Raw genomic sequence first — 9127 nt, 5'->3', positions numbered from 1 at the left:
ACTGTGCACACGCACACACTTCCAGCCCCTCTGCCTCTTCCCTCTTCCTGGATTCGCTCAGACTTTTTTAAGACTCACAGACTGTGCACACGTACACACTTCCAGCCATTCTGCCTCTTCACTCTCCCTGGATTCACTCAGATGTTTTTAAAACTCACAGACTGTGCACACGCACACACTTCCAGCCCCTCTGCCTCTCCCCTCTTCCTGGATTTACTCATACGTTTTTAAAACTTTACAGCCTGTACAGACGGACACACTTCCAGCCACTCTGCCTCTTCCCTCTTCCTGGATTCAATGAGACATTTTTAAAACTCACAGACTGTGCACAGCACCCAAACGTCCAGCCCCTCGCCCTCTCCCTTTTTCCTGGATTCACTCAGACGTTTTTAAAACTCACAGACTTTGCACACGCACACACTTCCAGCCCCTCTGCCTCTCCCCTCTTCCTGGATTCAATGAGACGATTTTAAAACTCACACAATGTGCACACGCACACACTACAAGCCCCTCTCCCCTCTTCCTGGATTCACTCACACTTTTTTAAGACTCACATACTGTGCACACGTACACACTTCCAGCCCCTCTGCCTCTTCCCTCTTCCTGGATTCACTCAGACTTTTTTAAGACTCACATACTGTGCACACGTACACACTTCCAGCCCCTCTGCCTCTTCCCTCTTCCTGGATTCACTCACACTTTTTAAAGACTCACATACTGTACACACGTACACACTTCCAGCCCCTCTGCCTCTTCCCTCTTCCTGGATTCACTCACACTTTTTTAATACTCACATACTGTGCACACGTACACACTTCCAGCCCCTCTGCCTCTTCCCTCTTCCTGGATTCACTCAGACTTTTTTAAGACTCACAGACTGTGCACACACAGACACTTCCAGCCCCTCTGCCTCTTCCCTCTTCCTGGATTCACTCAGACTTTTTTAAGACTCACAGACTGTGCACACACACACACTTCCAGCCCCTCTGCCTCTTCCCTCTTCCTGGATTCACTCAGACTTTTTTAAGACTTTACAGCCTGTGCAAACGCACACACTTCCAGCCACTCTGCCTCTTCCCTCTTCCTGGATTCACTCAGACGTTTTTAATACTCAGAGCCTGTGCACAGCACCCAAACGTCCAGCTCCTCTGTCACTTCTCTCTTCCTGGATTCACTCAGACGTTTTTAAAACTCACAGCCTGTGCAAACGCACACACTTCCAGCCCCTCTGCCTCTTCCCTCTTCCTGGATTCACTCAGACGTTTTAAATGCTCACAGCCTGTGCACAGCACCCACACGTCCACATGTACACACTTCCAGCCCCTCTGCCTCTTCCCTCTTCCTGGATTCACTCAGACGTTTTTAAAACTCACAGACTGTGCACACGCACACACTTCCAGCCCCTCTCCCTCTCCCCTCTTCCTGGATTCACTGAGATGTTTTTAAAACTCACAGCCTGTGCACAGCACCCACAGTTCCAGCCCCTCTGTCTCTTCCCTCAACCTGAATTCAGTCAGACGTTTTTCAAACTTTACAGCCTGTGCACACGTACACACTTCCAGCCCCTCTTCCTGTCCCCTCTTCCTGGATTTAGTGAGACGTTTTTTATACTCTCAGCCTGTGCACAGCACCCACACGTCCAGCCACTCTGTCACTTCTCTCTTCCTGGATTCACTCAGACGTTTTTAAAACTCACAGCTTGTGCAAACGCACACACTTCCAGCCCCTCTGCCTCTTCCCTCTTCCTGGATTCACTCAGACGTTTTTAATGCTCACAGCCTGTGTACAGCACCCACACGTCCAGCCCCTCTTTCTCTTCCCTCTACCTGAATTCAGTCAGAAGTTTTTCAAACTTTACAGCCTGTGCACACGTACACACTTCCAACCACTCTGCCTCTTCCCTCTTCCTGGATTCACTCAGACTTTTTAAAGACTCACATACTGTGCACGCGTACACAGTTCCAGCCCCTCTGCCTCATCTCTCTTCCTGGATTCTGTCAGACGTTTTTAAAACTCACAGACTGTGCACACGCACACACTTCCAGCCCCTCTGCCTCTTCCCTCTTCCTGGATTCGCTCAGACTTTTTTAAGACTCACAGACTGTGCACACGTACACACTTCCAGCCATTCTGCCTCTTCACTCTTCCTGGATTCACTCAGATGTTTTTAAAACTCACAGACTGTGCACACGCACACACTTCCAGCCCCTCTTCCTCTCCCCTCTTCCTGGATTTACTCAGACGTTTTTAATACTCACAGCCTGTGCACAGCACCCACACGTCCAGCCACTCTGTCACTTCTCTTTTCCTGGATTCACTCAGACGTTTTTAAAACTCACAGCCTGTGCAAACGCACACACTTCCAGCCCCTCTGCCTCTTCCCTCTTCCTGGATTCACTCAGACGTTTTAAATGCTCACAGCCTGTGCACAGCACCCACACGTCCACACGGACACACTTCCAGCCCCTCTTCCTCTCCCCTCTTCCTGGATTTACTCAGACGTTTTTAATACTCACAGCCTGTGCACAGCACCCACACGTCCAGCCACTCTGTCACTTCTCTTTTCCTGGATTCACTCAGACGTTTTTAAAACTCACAGCCTGTGCAAACGCACACACTTCCAGCCCCTCTGCCTCTTCCCTCTTCCTGGATTCACTCAGACGTTTTAAATGCTCACAGCCTGTGCACAGCACCCACACGTCCACACGGACACACTTCCAGCCCCTCTTCCTGTCCCCTCTTCCTGGATTTAGTGAGACGTTTTTAATACTCTCAGCCTGTAAACAGCACCCACACGTCCAGCCACTCTGTCACTTTCCTCTTCCTGGATTCACTCAGACGTTTTTAAAAATCACAGACTGTGCACACGCACACACTTCCAGCCCCTCTCCCTCTCCCCTCTTCCTGGATTCACTCAGACTTTTTTAATACTCACAGCCTATGCACACGCACACAGTTCCAGCCACTCTGCCTCTTCCCTCTTCCTGGATTCACTCAGATGTTTTTAATACTCACAGCCTGTGCACAGCACCCACACGTCCAGCTACTCTGTCACTTCTCTCTTCCTGGATTCACTCAGACTTTTTTAATACTCACAGCCTATGCACACGCAAACAGGTCCAGCCACTCTGCCTCTTCCCTCTACCTGAATTCACTCAGACGTTTTTCAAACTTTACAGCCTGTGCAAACGCACACACTTCCAGCCACTCTGCCTCTTCACTCTTCCTGGATTCACTCAGACATTTTTAATACTCAGAGCCTGTGCACAGCACCCAAACGTCCAGCCCCTCCGTCTCTTTCCTCTTCCTGGATTCACTCAGACGTTTTTAAAAATCACAGACTGTGCACACGCACACACTTCCAGCCCCTCTCCCTCTCCCCTCTTCCTGGATTCACTCAGACTTTTTTAATACTCACAGCCTATGCACACGAACACAGTTCCAGCCACTCTGCCTCTTCCCTCTTCCTGGATTCACTCAGATGTTTTTAATACTCACAGCCTGTGCACAGCACCCACACGTCCAGCTACTCTGTCACTTCTCTCTTCCTGGATTCACTCAGACTTTTTTAATACTCACAGCCTATGCACACGCAAACAGGTCCAGCCACTCTGCCTCTTCCCTCTACCTGAATTCACTCAGACGTTTTTCAAACTTTACAGCCTGTGCAAACGCACACACTTCCAGCCACTCTGCCTCTTCACTCTTCCTGGATTCACTCAGACATTTTTAATACTCAGAGCCTGTGCACAGCACCCAAACGTCCAGCCCCTCCGTCTCTTTCCTCTTCCTGGATTCACTCAGACGTTTTTAAAAATCACAGACTGTGCACACGCACACACTTCCAGCCCCTCTCCCTCTCCCCTCTTCCTGGATTCACTCAGACTTTTTTAATACTCACAGCCTATGCACACGCACACAGTTCCAGCCACTCTGCCTCTTCCCTCTTCCTGGATTCACTCAGATGTTTTTAATACTCACAGCCTGTGCACAGCACCCACACGTCCAGCTACTCTGTCACTTCTCTCTTCCTGGATTCACTCAGACTTTTTTAATACTCACAGCCTATGCACACGCAAACAGGTCCAGCCACTCTGCCTCTTCCCTCTACCTGAATTCACTCAGACGTTTTTCAAACTTTACAGCCTGTGCAAACGCACACACTTCCAGCCACTCTGCCTCTTCACTCTTCCTGGATTCACTCAGACATTTTTAATACTCAGAGCCTGTGCACAGCACCCAAACGTCCAGCCCCTCCATCTCTTCCCTCTTCCTGGATTCACTCAGACGTTTTTAAAAATCACAGACTGTGCACACGCACACACTTCCAGCCCCTCTCCCTCTCCCCTCTTCCTGGATTCACTCAGACTTTTTTAATACTCACAGCCTATGCACACGCACACAGTTCCAGCCACTCTGCCTCTTCCCTCTTCCTGGATTCACTCAGATGTTTTTAATACTCACAGCCTGTGCACAGCACCCACACGTCCAGCTACTCTGTCACTTCTCTCTTCCTGGATTCACTCAGACTTTTTTAATACTCACAGCCTATGCACACGCAAACAGGTCCAGCCACTCTGCCTCTTCCCTCTACCTGAATTCACTCAGACGTTTTTCAAACTTTACAGCCTGTGCAAACGCACACACTTCCAGCCACTCTGCCTCTTCACTCTTCCTGGATTCACTCAGACATTTTTAATACTCAGAGCCTGTGCACAGCACCCAAACGTCCAGCCCCTCCGTCTCTTCCCTCTTCCTGGATTCACTCAGACGTTTTTAAAAATCACAGACTGTGCACACGCACACACTTCCAGCCCCTCTCCCTCTCCCCTCTTCCTGGATTCACTCAGACTTTTTTAATACTCACAGCCTATGCACACGCACACAGTTCCAGCCACTCTGCCTCTTCCCTCTTCCTGGATTCACTCAGATGTTTTTAATACTCACAGCCTGTGCACAGCACCCACACGTCCAGCTACTCTGTCACTTCTCTCTTCCTGGATTCACTCAGACTTTTTTAATACTCACAGCCTATGCACACGCAAACAGGTCCAGCCACTCTGCCTCTTCCCTCTACCTGAATTCACTCAGACGTTTTTCAAACTTTACAGCCTGTGCAAACGCACACACTTCCAGCCACTCTGCCTCTTCACTCTTCCTGGATTCACTCAGACATTTTTAATACTCAGAGCCTGTGCACAGCACCCAAACGTCCAGCCCCTCCGTCTCTTTCCTCTTCCTGGATTCACTCAGACGTTTTTAAAAATCACAGACTGTGCACACGCACACACTTCCAGCCCCCCTCCCTCTCCCCTCTTCCTGGATTCACTCAGACTTTTTTAATACTCACAGCCTATGCACACGCACACAGTTCCAGCCACTCTGCCTCTTCCCTCTTCCTGGATTCACTCAGATGTTTTTAATACTCACAGCCTGTGCACAGCACCCACACGTCCAGCTACTCTGTCACTTCTCTCTTCCTGGATTCACTCAGACTTTTTTAATACTCACAGCCTATGCACACGCAAACAGGTCCAGCCACTCTGCCTCTTCCCTCTACCTGAATTCACTCAGACGTTTTTCAAACTTTACAGCCTGTGCAAACGCACACACTTCCAGCCACTCTGCCTCTTCACTCTTCCTGGATTCACTCAGACATTTTTAATACTCAGAGCCTGTGCACAGCACCCAAACGTCCAGCCCCTCCATCTCTTCCCTCTTCCTGGATTCACTCAGACGTTTTTAAAAATCACAGACTGTGCACACGTACACACTTCCAGCCCCTCTACCTCTTCCCTCTTCCTGGATTCACTCAGACTTTTTTAAGACTCACATACTGTGCACACGTACACACTTCCAACCACTCTGCCTCTTCCGTCTTCCTGGATTCACTCAGACGTTTTTAATACTCAGAGCCTGTGCACAGCACCCAGACGTCCAGCGCCTCTGTCTCTTCCCTTTTCCTGGATTCACTCAGACGTTTTTAAAACTCACAGACTGTGCTTACGCACACACTTCCAGCCCCTCTGCCTCTTCCCTCTTCCTGGATTCACTCAGACTTTTTAAAGACTCACAGACTGTGCACACGCACACACTTCCAGCCGCTCTGCCTCTCCCTTCTTCCTGGATTCACTCAGACGTTTTTAAAACTCACAGACTGTGCACACGTACACACTTCCAGCACCTCTACCTCTTCCCTCTTCCTGGATTCACTCAGACGTTTTTAATACTCAGAGCCTGTGCACAGCACCCAGACGTCCAGCGCCTCTGTCTCTTCCCTTTTCCTGGATTCACTCAGACGTTTTTAAAACTCACAGACTGTGCTTACGCACACACTTCCAGCCCCTCTGCCTCTTCCCTCTTCCTGGATTCACTCAGACTTTTTAAAGACTCACAGACTGTGCACACGCACACACTTCCAGCCGCTCTGCTCCTCCCTTCTTCCTGGATTCACTCAGACGTTTTTAAAACTCACAGACTGTGCACAGGTACACACTTCCAGCACCTCTACCTCTTCCCTCTTCCTGGATTCACTCAGACTTTTTAAAGACTCACATACTGTGCACACGTACACACTTCCAGCCACTATGCCTCTTCACTCTTCCTGGATTCACTCAGACGTTTTTAATACTCAGAGCCTGTGCACAGCACCCAAACCTCCAGCCCCTCTGTCTCTTCCCTCTTCCTGGATTCACTCAGTTGTTTTTAAAAATCACAGACTGTGCACACACACACACTTCCAGCCCCTCTGCCTCTCTCCTCTTCCTTGATTCACTCAGACTTTTTTAATACTCACAGTCTGTGCACACGCACACACGTCCAGCCACTCTGCCTCTTCCCTCTTCCTGGATTCACTCAGACTTTTTAAAGACTCGCAGACTGTGCACAGCACCCAAACGTCCATCCCCTCTCCCTCTCCCCTCTTCCTTGATTCACTCAGACGTTTTTAAAACTCACAGACTGTGCACACGCACACACTTCCAGCCCCTCTTCCTCTCCCCTCTTCCTGGATTTACTCAGACATTTTTAATACTCACAGCCTGTGCACAGCACCCACACGTCCAGCCACTCTGTCACTTCTCTCTTCCTGGATTCACTCAGACGTTTTTAAAACTCACAGCCTGTGCAAACGCACACACTTCCAGCCCCTCTCCCTCTCCCCTCTTCCTGGATTCACTGAGATGTTTTTAAAACTCACAGCCTGTGCACAGCACCCACAGTTCCAGCCCCTCTGTCTCTTCCCTCAACCTGAATTCAGTCAGACGTTTTTCAAACTTTACAGCCTGTGCACACGTACACACTTCCAGCCCCTCTTCCTGTCCCCTCTTCCTGGATTTAGTGAGACGTTTTTAATACTCTCAGCCTGTGCACAGCACCCACACGTCCAGCCACTCTGTCACTTCTCTCTTCCTGGATTCACTCAGACGTTTTTAAAACTCACAGCTTGTGCAAATGCACACACTTCCAGCCCCTCTGCCTCTTCCCTCTTCCTGGATTCACTCAGACGTTTTTAATGCTCACAGCCTGTGTACAGCACCCACACGTCCAGCCCCTCTTTCTCTTCCCTCTACCTGAATTCAGTCAGAAGTTTTTCAAACTTTACAGCCTGTGCACACGTACACACTTCCAACCACTCTGCCTCTTCCCTCTTCCTGGATTCACTCAGACTTTTTAAAGACTCACATACTGTGCACACGTACACAGTTCCAGCCCCTCTGCCTCATCTCTCTTCCTGGATTCAGTCAGACGTTTTTAAAACTCACAGACTGTGCACACGCACACACTTCCAGCCCCTCTGCCTCTTCCCTCTTCCTGGATTCGCTCAGACTTTTTTAAGACTCACAGACTGTGCACACGTACACACTTCCAGCCATTCTGCCTCTTCACTCTTCCTGGGTTCACTCAGATGTTTTTAAAACTCACAGACTGTGCACACGCACACACTTCCAGCCCCTCTGCCTCTCCCCTCTTCCTGGATTTACTCAGACTTTATAAAGACTCACAGACTGTGCACACGCACACACTTCCAGCCCCTCTTCCTCTCCCCTCTTCCTGGATTTACTCAGACGTTTTTAATACTCACAGCCTGTGCACAGCACCCACACGTCCAGCCACTCTGTCACTTCTCTTTTCCTGGATTCACTCAGACGTTTTTAAAACTCACAGCCTGTGCAAACGCACACACTTCCAGCCCCTCTGCCTCTTCCCTCTTCCTGGATTCACTCAGACGTTTTAAATGCTCACAGCCTGTGCACAGCACCCACACGTCCACACGGACACACTTCCAGCCCCTCTTCCTGTCCCCTCTTCCTGGATTTAGTGAGACGTTTTTAATACTCTCAGCCTGTAAACAGCACCCACACGTCCAGCCACTCTGTCACTTCTCTCTTCCTGGATTCACTCAGACGTTTTTAAAACTCACAGCTTGTGCAAACGCACACACTTCCAGCCCCTCTGCCTCTTCCCTCTTCCTGGATTCACTCAGACGTTTTTAATGCTCACAGCCTGTGTACAGCACCCACACGTCCAGCCCCTCTTTCTCTTCCCTCTACCTGAATTCAGTCACAAGTTTTTCAAACTTTACAGCCTGTGCACATGTACAAACTTCCAACAACTCTGCCTCTTCCCTCTTCCTGGATTCACTCAGACTTTTTAAAACTCACAGACTGTGCACACGCACACACTTCCAGCCCCTCTGCCTCTTCCCTCTTCCTGGATTCGCTCAGACTTTTTTAAGACTCACAGACTGTGCACACGTACACACTTCCAGCCATTCTGCCTCTTCACTCTCCCTGGATTCACTCAGATGTTTTTAAAACTCACAGACTGTGCACACGCACACACTTCCAGCCCCTCTGCCTCTCCCCTCTTCCTGGATTCACTCAGACGTTTTTAATACTCAGAGCCTGTGCACAGCACCCAAACCTCCAGCCCCTCTGTCTCTTCCCTCTTCCTGGATTCACTCAGTTGTTTTTAAAAATCACAGACTGTGCACACACACACACTTCCAGCCCCTCTGCCTCTCTCCTCTTCCTTGATTCACTCAGACTTTTTTAATACTCACAGTCTGTGCACACGCACACACGTCCAGCCACTCTGCCTCTTCCCTCTTCCTGGATTCACTCAG

Source organism: Natrix helvetica (assembly GCF_964273705.1).
Source record: "Natrix helvetica genome assembly, chromosome: W".
NCBI lineage: Eukaryota > Metazoa > Chordata > Lepidosauria > Squamata > Natricidae > Natrix > Natrix helvetica.
This window is presented reverse-complemented; position numbering follows the sequence as displayed.